Raw genomic sequence first — 10,783 nt, 5'->3', positions numbered from 1 at the left:
ATGTGGTCACAAACCATAGGACACCCCAAAACTAGGAATGGTACATGAAAATGATTAGTGTATTTTGTGTATTGGATCAATTTTTTAATTAGTTTCTTTGTGGTCACATTATCTCATGCATCCTGTTTTAGCATATTTTATAGCTTATGTCAACTATTTCCCTAGATGATTAGTGACAGGTGTGTTGGTAGCTGCTCACCTTTAAAAGCACAGTCTGCTGTGAGCATTAGACCAGAGAGCATGCCTGGAATCAAACACTAGTGTGATAGCTATCATTATGGTAATAATTTCGAGCAATAGTGTTAGGACCTGCAGAAAAGTGGGGTCCAGTGAAGGGGGCTGCAGGCATAAATGCATTGATCAATTCATGAACTAAATCTCCACTGTTCATTATTATTAGTTCATTTAGTGAGTACAAAGGTGAGCAGTTACCAACACTGTGATTTCTATTTAAACAACTATGTGGTCACAAACCATAGGGCACCCCAAAACTAGGAATGGTGAGTGCCAATGATTAGTGTAATAGGTACTTGTTTCCTAGCACGGCGAACATCGCATCGTATACCATTACACTAAATAAGGTGTACAATGGTATGCGATGCGACACGATATTGTACAATAAAATATCGCATCGCATCGTATGCCATACAACAAGCTGACGTCATCAAGCCCCGCCTAACGCGTTTCGTATAAGAACTTCATCAGAGGGCGAAGTTCTTATACGAAACACGTTAGGGCGGGACTTGGTGACGTCAGCTCGTTGTGTGCCGGGTCTCCCCTACCTCCTCTGTTCCTGTCAAGATTATCGGTACACCGCATCCCGAAGCTTGTGAGTCCGGCGGGTGACCTTACATGTCCGCAGTGCCCCGGATGGTGGTAGGAGAATTGCCTGGCTTGGTTTTATTATACCTTGTGGTACCCAGCCCACACCTGTTTTAGTCCCGGTATGAGTTCATTTTGGCTGCACCGGAGCATTTTTTTTATGCTTATTAAATACTCTCAGTTTTACACTATGGAGCGCTCCTCTTTTGTTGTATTTCCACAGATTTCTATCTGATCCCGTGGGTCCTGGGATTGTTTGGAGTAAGCTGCAGTCTGGATTGGGATTGGGAGTTTGAAACAGATGCAGGTGAGTTAGTATTTTACAAGGGGCGGTCATACCCCTGTGCAAGCTGGTTTCTGGACTGCAATTTAGCGCTGAGTTGATTCACCTCTGCATTATATATATATATGCACTGAAGGCTAATTGCTTCTGCAAGTAAGTCGCTGCAGCAGTTGACAGTGAGCATTAAGCCCGACATGAAGAAGCACATGTTTGTGACTCTGTTACTAATTTATTCTCATCCAAGAACAATATATAATGATATTTTGTCAGGGTAAACACAATAAGGGAATGTGCTGCCACAAGCCGTTCTGTGCTCTGTTATATTTTATGCAGCTCTCTCTAAACAATTTTCAGTTCCGCTGGCGTCCTGTCAAACAGAAGGCAAGGCAACAATAGCAGAATCCCATTAATGTTGAGAAAGTTCCTTCCTGAGGTGAACATGGTCAGAAATAGTAATCTTGGCCCAGGTCTCGATCTGGCACCGGGGAATAATAATGCATGTACTCTTAATGGAAATTATCTAATTTCATCCAAATGCAGTTCCAGCGAGACCGAGGGCTGACGCACAAGCAGCCAATATAACAACATTCTTCTTCAAGAGCTAAACAATGGGCCTTTGGCGGAATGGTGATTAATAACGTCAAAGTAGGAAAAAACAGAAGGTGTAAAAATAGGCCTGTAAGGATTGAACACAGCCCTCGATTCTTACACCGTGCGCCTGCAGGAGTTGGCTGCCTGCGTCCTGAGTGCTCCGGCACCTCATCAGCTGACTGCGGGGAGGTGCGGAGATGGAGAAATGGGCCTCTATATTAAACAAATAAAGCCCACGTATTTCCATCTGTGCTGCATGGGCCGTATAAGTAAGCCACCATCCCTCCAAGTCGCGACAACAGTGTGATGTGCACGCTCGCTGGCGCTGAGCGTTTCTGTATGCAATGCTGATAGGGATGGGCATTCAAAAAAAAATACAGGTTGGTTGCTATGGGCAACAACGCTTGTCTGATTTGATCCTGGCAATGGCGGGGGAGGGGGGGGGGGTAGGGCTTGTGACAAAGGGGACAGCCATCCTAGGCCCCTAGGTGCAGAGGGGCCCTGAGGCTCAGAGATGCACAAAGCAGGGTAGCTAAATTTGAGCTACATGTTGGCTGCAAGCCAACCACCACCAACAATGACCCCCTCCCCATCGTAACTTTCCCACCTCGGGTTACCACATCATCCCTTTAATTCCAGACACATATTAATTACACAGGTTCTGTGGCTGGCTGACTTTAATGCCTGGTACACACCAGGACGACTAGGGCCCGATCCCCTCAATCTAGTCCAATTCCGACCAATTGGATGTAGATTGTAGGTAGATTGGACCCTTTTTTCCCTGTTCTGGTCCGATCCCGATCCGATGCGAGGCCCCGCGGGTCGGTCGGTCGTTATTCAGATCCTACCTGCTGCAGGTAGGATCTGAAGAACGACCATACAGCCGGGTGCGGGTCGCCATCGGATCGGACCCGCTCACGGTGCACATCGTGAGCGGGTCGTGCCCCCCCCACGTCACCGTCAGCGGATCGGACGAGACACTGACGACCCGCTCACGATGTGCATCGTGAGCGGGTCGTCGTGGTGTGTACCCTACATAAGACTCCATTTCACCTGGTTTTAAACTGCCACAGAACCTGTGTAATTAATATGTGTCCGGAATTAAAGGGATGAGGTGGTAACCATATCCCCACTGTGATGGCCGATTATGTGATCTATATATGAAAGCTAAACTCTCCTCACCTCTGTGAGGGGAAGAACCTCCAATAACCACTAGAGGCCACTTGACGGAATAAATTCATAACAAAAAGTGCAAGCAATTTTTGCAGGGACACTCATCTGCTTCAGACTTGCTGGATATGGGGAGAGGGAGCTGTGAAGACAGAGATTGGAGGTAGGAGCAGATAGGGACTGGGGTGGAGAGTATGTGGGTAAAAACTGTCACAGCTCAAAGTGAAAGTAAAAACTGTCAAAGTAAAAATAAAAAAATTTAACTGCTCAAAGTGAACGTACATTGCAGAAGCATTTGATGTTTTTTTAATGCTGTGTACACACGGGGGAGATATATTGCTCAGCCATATATGGCTGAGCAATATATGGCTGTGCAATATATTGCTCAATTTCTACTTTACATCAGTGACCAGAGATGGTCGCTGATGAAAAAGAAACTGCCGGGGAGCCCGGTAGTGGTAATCAGCTGGTCGCAGGAGCATGTTCCTGCTACCAGCGATCACCACAGGGGCAAAAACGGGAGCGCGCGCCTGGCGATATATCGCCGGTGCACACTCCCATTGCGGGCAATATGGTCGCTCAGCGACCATATTTCCTGCGATTTTGCACAGAATCGCCCCTGTGTGTACGCACCTTAAGTGTCATTATTACTTTTATTTCATTTTCTTTTAATGTTGTTCTATATATCCCTAGAGATATTAGTGTCCCGGGCCCCAAGATTTCTGTTACCGACCCTGGTCTGTTTTACAAACCTTAGTAAATATAATTGAATTCTCTCTTTCTTTCTTTTTTGCCCATATACAGACATGCTGGAATGTGTAGTTCCACAGCAACTAAAATTTGCTGTACATGTACAAAATGTTTAATAAAAAAAAGCGTCCAATGGGGGAATTCTATTAGGAGAGAGTACGATCCCGCAAGGCGAACTCAGGACAAATATGCAATGCGAATTACATTTGCAATTCCATTCCTTTGCCTGTTTCTGATCACATTCGAGGATGTGAAAAGGTCAGGAAAATCTTTAGTTAAGTTAAAACGGTTCGGAATTTGCTTTAGAACTTCTTGAACACCCCCAATGACTAATTAGACAATTTCCAAATTTTGTTTTTGCACCTCAAATTAAATTAATCATTTTCAATGGTTTTTTTTTAATTAAAGCTTCCTCAAATTAACCCCAAATCACCTTTTATTCTACTTTTTGCATTTTTCATTTCATTCCGTCGTAAATAAAATAATTTTGAAAGCTTTTTGCATTATTTAACTTTTTTTTTTAAAGAACATAAATGAACCATTTGACACCTTTTAAGAGCATTCAGCACTGTCCTAATACTCACTAACAGTCACTCTATGTGATCCTTCAAACCCAGTTGCAAATTTTAAGGTCCAAAAAGTTCTCCTCAATTTTTCATGCTCATTTTCCATTTCCATTTTAAGACAAACCCCCCCCCCCCCCCACATCCTCGCTGTGAATAGTGCGAATTGTCATTGCTAATTGTGCGACTATTGAGTGCACACATGAGGGTGAATAGTGCAAATTTTACTAGGAGTCTTTCACCTAACTGAACCCCCCCCCCCCCCCCCCGCTAAGTATATGCATGCATGAACTGACCTCACATGTTGTAGTCTGTCCAAAACCTGAGAATTTATCCCAAATGTATTAGACTTATGGGGCCCATACATCTACAGATCGATTGTCAGATTGGGCTGATTGGTACAAAAACCTGGTTATCTGAATGACAGTTTTTGGCAGTTTTCCAGTATTTCAAAGCAAATGGTCAACTGTCATTTGCTCTCATCCATTACCAGGATTTTGTTCCAACCAGCCCAATCTGACAATCGATCTGTAGATGTCCTTAGAATGAATTATCACGCAGAATCAGTAGGAATACATTGGCAATGTTACAAAGTTACATTAGGTGACACTTTCTTTTTCTGTAGGTGCTCACTCAGGGCCTTATTCTGGTTGGAGCGGCCGGGCCGTACGCATACGTCCCGGGATTTTTTATGATCTGCGCATGCGTACATTCGCTAATGCGCAGGCGCGACCACTCACCAACGCTTACGGACGGGTCTCTACGTGCGAAAAAACCTGTACGCGAGTGTACGGGTATTGGGGGCGGCATAGGGGCGTGAAGAGGGGAGCGGCCGAAATAATGAGGGAAAATGGGCGTAAATATGGGCGTACACGGGGGTGTGCACCAAAAATGAGCGGTGCTACTACCGCACGATCGACTAAAGCACCGTTCATTTCGGACACAAAACAGGCGGCCGCCAACCGCCATCTCAAACCACCCCTACAGATACCGCATGCCAGCGTGCGCCTGGGTTGGCTAATTAACGCTGATTACTACTCAAACACATACACCTGAATGTAATAAGCAATGCTGCAGTCTATTAACTCCAAACCATGATTTCACTGCCTGCAAGCCACACACAGCACTCAAACACATTGGAAGCTTATCTTTCTATACTTCTCTACATGTAAAGGTTAGTTTAATTTAAGGTAAGAATCTTTGTAAGACCTGCTTATATATGCTAAGGTAGGTATTTGTTAAACAGGTCGACACATTCACTACGTGCTTTCATAGACTTTACACAGTAGCACACTCAATCTACACAAGTCGACATGTGTCAACGTGTTCACTCTAATACAAACATAGGTTTTGTATTTATTATACAATAACATAAACCACATCTAACACCTACAAAGGATGTTTCAGCAATGTTTTAAGCCCATGGCCACTATTTTGCACATTAATTAATTCAATCAATTAATTAATTTTCATAATTATAGTTGAAAGGCAAGATTTGCAGGTCCATATATATGAAGGGTATGTCAGCGTACACGGACGTACGCTCACTCTCACGAGCGGTGACATAAGCTGACTTTTCTATTGAAAACAATAGGGACCCGTCCGTGCAAGCTGACGTACGCTCAGATAGCCGCAAGAAGTCAGTGGGAAGACGGCCGAGAGACGTCCGTAAACGGTGGTGTACGCTCAATTGTACGCCAGTTGTCGGAGTGTAAGGGCTGGCCCGTCCGTGTACGTTGGCGTACGCTCATTTGTACGCCACTCCCCTTCTACGTTGTTTATGCCCGTACGTATGCGGCTGAGTTGTGGGTGGACTTAACCCCAACGGCCGCGTACGGCTAGCGTACGTTAATAGTGAACGTACGCACGTTTGGCCGCACCGATCAGAATAACCTCCTCAGTCAGGCCTAATTTTCAGTAAGCCCACGTAGACATCCAAAAAGGCTAAAACAAATGCAGTTATGCCCATTTTTGAAGGCATGTTAAGGGGCATTCAGCTATGGAAAAGATTTGCAAAAGATTAATGAAAGGTGTACCCGCACCCATGGGCTGAGAAGTAAGATGAGCTCGGGTGATCGGTGCATGGTATTTCACACCCAAAACAAAAATAAAGAAAAATAATAAGCGTGCCACCGCACCAGGGGGGTATTTTCCCCCTCTGCAGCAAGATTGGGCCTTCTGACAACCCCGGGGCCAGGTAATTAGTACCTGCTCCTCACCCTCCCAACCCCCACTGCTTACACCTAGATGTACTCACCTGCAACGAGATAGGGGTACTAGATACACCAATATTTAATGCTGGTGCCATCTTCCCAGTGAAATCTTTGGGAAGATGGCACCCACATCGTAAAAGCAGAGACTCGCACACTGTGGCAGAGTCTTTGCTCTCTAGTGAACGTTAGAACACTCATACAATGCTGTTATTAAAGTGCAGGCTCAGAAGATGAATCCTGGGTACTTGTGTATTTTCACGGCGCCCGATATATCGGATGCGATATCGGACGATATATCGATGCGATCCAAACCGATTTTTGACCTGTTCATAACCCCACTATCCACTACGCATGGAGTTGATTTTATATAGTGTGGCGAGCGCATCGAGCCACCGAGCCCGAAGCGTGGCGAGCGGACGCCGATTACTGCGCTCATCACACATAAAATCATTATGAACAGGTCAAAAATAGTATCGATATATCGGCCGATATTGCATCCGATATATCAGCTGATATCACATCCGATATATCAGGCGCTGTGAAAATACACAAGTACCGAATCCTGTATTCTCAACTGGTCTATACTTTATATTCTGTCATATTTTCTTTTACATTGTCATGACTGTACATGATTATATTATTAGACATAATTGTGGTCAATGTATTTAGAAAATACTGGAAATGATATCTGAATAAAGTGACATTTGGTGTCATCACTATTATCTGTTGTGCTCTGATGTCATCACTTCAGTGTTCAGATGTTAATCGTATTATAAGGCCTCCTGCACCGCTTACTGTACATTATTAGGGATAGACAGTGGAGCCACGAGAGGGGGGATGGGGGGGAACTAATTACCTGAGCCTAGGTCTGATGGAGGAGCCCAGTGGGTCCCCTGTTCCATGGCCGCAGCTGCTGCAGCAACCTGTCTCAACCAAGCACCCGCTGCTATGTGCTGGGATGCAGTGTGGCCAGGGAGGTGCTTAAAGTAATATTTGTTCTGTATTTTATTATGTATGCATGGCCACGCCTCCTGCAATGAGGTCATACTCCCTGAAAAGTACCTGGACCCAGTCAGGCTCTATACTGCCCTGGGGATAGAACAGGTCTTGGTTTTGTGTATAAAGGCACCCGACCTATATCCTTTATCGTTCATGTAGTCTGTAAACTCCTCAGTGACCACCAAATAAATGTATTATATACGGTAGGGAGGGCATTATACCATATAATATGTATATTTAGCTTTATTAACTTAATTAAATATTCTGCATTATTATTTATATCAGGGATGGGGAACCTTTGGCTCTCCAGCTGTTGTTGAACTACACATCCCAGCATGCCCTGCTACAGTTTTGCTATTTAGCCATGCTAAAACTGTTGCAGGGCATGCTGGGATGTGCAGTTCAACAACAGCTGGAGGGCCGAAGGTGCCCCATCCCTGATGTAAATCATCACTTACAACAACAGAAGACATATCCTCCAGTGACTAGTATCATCATCGTGTTGCCTGTTAGCACATCGTGTTGCCTGTTAGCACATCTGCCTCTAGATGGCGCCAGAGAACCAGTTACTGCAGTTACAGGTGTGATACACAATCATTTCCCAGTCCAGGCAGCACACAGAGCTCTCCCTGAATTGCAACTCTTGCAAAAGCCCTATTCGGGGCTGTGATTCACTCACGTAACGATGTCCCATTATATACCTCCAGCTTCTGGCCTGTGCAATAAAGATTTTTTGTCTGCCTCATTTCAGGCCCAGAAAACTGAAAGTGCAAATTCTGTATGTCCCACATTGACTGTTAATATGATTTAATGGAGAGGGGTTAAATGTGTAGTGGAACTACAAGACCAAGCACACCCTGCAAGCTGCTGGCACAACGCCACGCTGGGACTTGTAGTGCCACAACAGATGGCGTGGCACAGTTTGGCTCTCTCTGTATAGAAAGTTAATGCCTCACACTCAGACGTTGGCAGCCCCAGAGGGCCGGTGCCCTGAATGTATGTATGTATATATATATGTATGTATGTATGTATGTATGTATGTATGTATGTATGTATGTATGTATATACTAGGTGATTCATAGCGCCCTACGGGCGCTCTTCACACCGTCGTAAGGGGCTGCGCCCCCTTTTTTTGTGAACATTTGTATATGAGAAAGATGGTTAGAATTGTATGAAAGATGTCCTGTTTTGCAACTTGAGTTATAGGTGAAATGTGTTAAATAGAGAGCATATGATGTGGAAAGGGGTGTGTATTGTTTTGTTTAATTAAAAAGCGGTTACAGAGTAAGATGTACATTGATAGTGTGGATGGTACAGTGACGATTGTGGGTGTGGGGGGGGGGCTGTGTGTGCATGTTGTTTAGGTGTGTGTGTGCAATAGTATAGTAGGGTGTTTCTGAGTCAGCGGCTCCCCACTGGCGGAGGTCACGACACAGGAAAACAGGAGGCTGGGTAGTGATAGGGGTGTGTGGGCATAAGGGGGACTAAAGAGGAGGGTGGGAGATACTGTGCAGCTTCTGCCAGTGGGTGAGGGTCCAGCGTGGCAGTACAGGATGGTGGCCCTTAGTCAGTGTCTCCTCCTACTGGGTGGGAGTTCGGGTGCATGAGAGCAGGAGGCTGGGCTATGAGGCATGATAGGGGCATGTGGGCAAAACAGCGTCAGCGACTCCCCAGTGGTGGAAGTTATGGTTCAGGAGAGCAGGAAGCTGGGTAGTGATAGGGGTGTGTGAGTATATGGGGGACTAAAGAGGGGCTTAGGGGTGCCGTGAATTGCGGGAGGGGCGCGGGGGTGCCGTGAATCAAGGGAGGGGGGGCGCAGGTGTCGGCGAATCGCGGGAGAGGGTCCGCAAAGCGTGGGAGGGGGCGTGAATTGCGCGAGGGGGGGTTGCGAATCGCGGGAGGGGGGTGCGCGGGGGGTCCGTGAATTGCGGGAGGGGGGGCACGGGGCGCGATGAATCACCTAGTTGGTTATATATTCTTGTAGAAGGATGGTAGGATGTTGCTGTCATTCAGAATGCATTTACATAAACAGTAATAGTAGCAGTAAAAGGTCTGACTTAAAACACCTACAGTAAAACAGAACAGGTGTTATATATTAAAGAAAGAATTGGTTGATGATGTGTAGGTTGACGTGCACATAGTTCATAGTTGTCACTGGAAAAAAATTGCTACAAGAAAAAATCAACACAGAAAGTTCAACACATGTAAATGTTGACATAAGTGTGGCACTTCATCGGTGTCCATGTCGACACATGAGAATGAATATGAAAACATTCCCAAAAAGAAAAATAAATCTTCAAAAACTCATGTCAACCTTTTTCATTGTCGACCATAGCCGTGCCAGTGTTTTGCATGTGCCATTTAATCCTGGGGTTGCCGTGAATCGCGCGCGGGGGTGGGGGTGTGAGGGAGTTGTGAGGGGTGTCCGCTAATCACGGGAGGAGGGGTCGTGGGTGGATGCCGTGAATTGCGGGAGGGGGGGGGGGTCGCGGAGGGGGGGGGTGTGTGGGTGCCGCTAATTGTGGGGGGGGGCGCGGGGGTTGCAGTGAATCGCGGGAGGGTGGGTCGCGGGGGCGGGTGGTTGCCGCAATGACAGGAGGGGGGGTCAGGGGTGGGGAATCGCGGTAGGGGGGGTCGTGGGGGGCACCGTGAACCGCGGGAGGGGGGGCCGGCGCGAATCGTGGGAGGGGGGTCGCGGGGTGCCGCGAATCGCAGGAGGGGGGGTGTCACAGGGTGGGGCCGCGAATCGCGGGAGTCACCGGGGGTGCCGCGAATTGCGGGGGGGGTGTGCTGCAAATCGTGGGAGGGGGGTCGCGGGGGGTGCCGCGAATCGCCACAAGAAAAAATCAACACAGAAAGTTCAACACATGTAAATGTTGACATAAGTGTCCATGTCGACACATGAGAATGAATATGAAAACATTCAAAAAAAGAAAAATAAATCTTCAAAAACTCATGTCAACCTTTTTCATTGTCGACCATAGCTGTGCCAGTGTTTTGCATGTGCCATTTAATCCTGGGGTTGCCGTGAATCACGCGCGGGGGTGGGGGGGGGAGGGAGGAGGTGATGGGTGTCCGCGAATCACGGGAGGAGGGGTCATGGGTGGATGCCGCGAATTGTGGGAGGGGGGGCGCGGGGGGTTGCAGTGAATCGCAGGAGGGTGGGTCGCGGGGGCTTGCCGCAATGACAGGAGGGGGGGTCAGGGGTGGGGAATCGCGGTAGGGGGGCACCGTGAACCGCGGGAGGGGGGCCCGGGGGGTTGGCGCGAATTGTGGGAGGGGGGGTCGCGGGGTGCCGCGAATTGCAGGAGGGGGGGTGTGTCACGGGGTAGGGCCGCGAATCGCGGGAGTCACCGGGGGTGCCGCGAATTGCGGGGGGTGTGCTGCAAATC

This window comes from Crinia signifera, chromosome 3, assembly GCF_055691185.1.
Source record: "Crinia signifera chromosome 3, ASM5569118v1, whole genome shotgun sequence".
Taxonomy (NCBI): domain Eukaryota; kingdom Metazoa; phylum Chordata; class Amphibia; order Anura; family Myobatrachidae; genus Crinia; species Crinia signifera.
The sequence above is the reverse complement of the archived record's forward strand: the minus strand, read 5'-3'. Positions refer to the sequence as shown.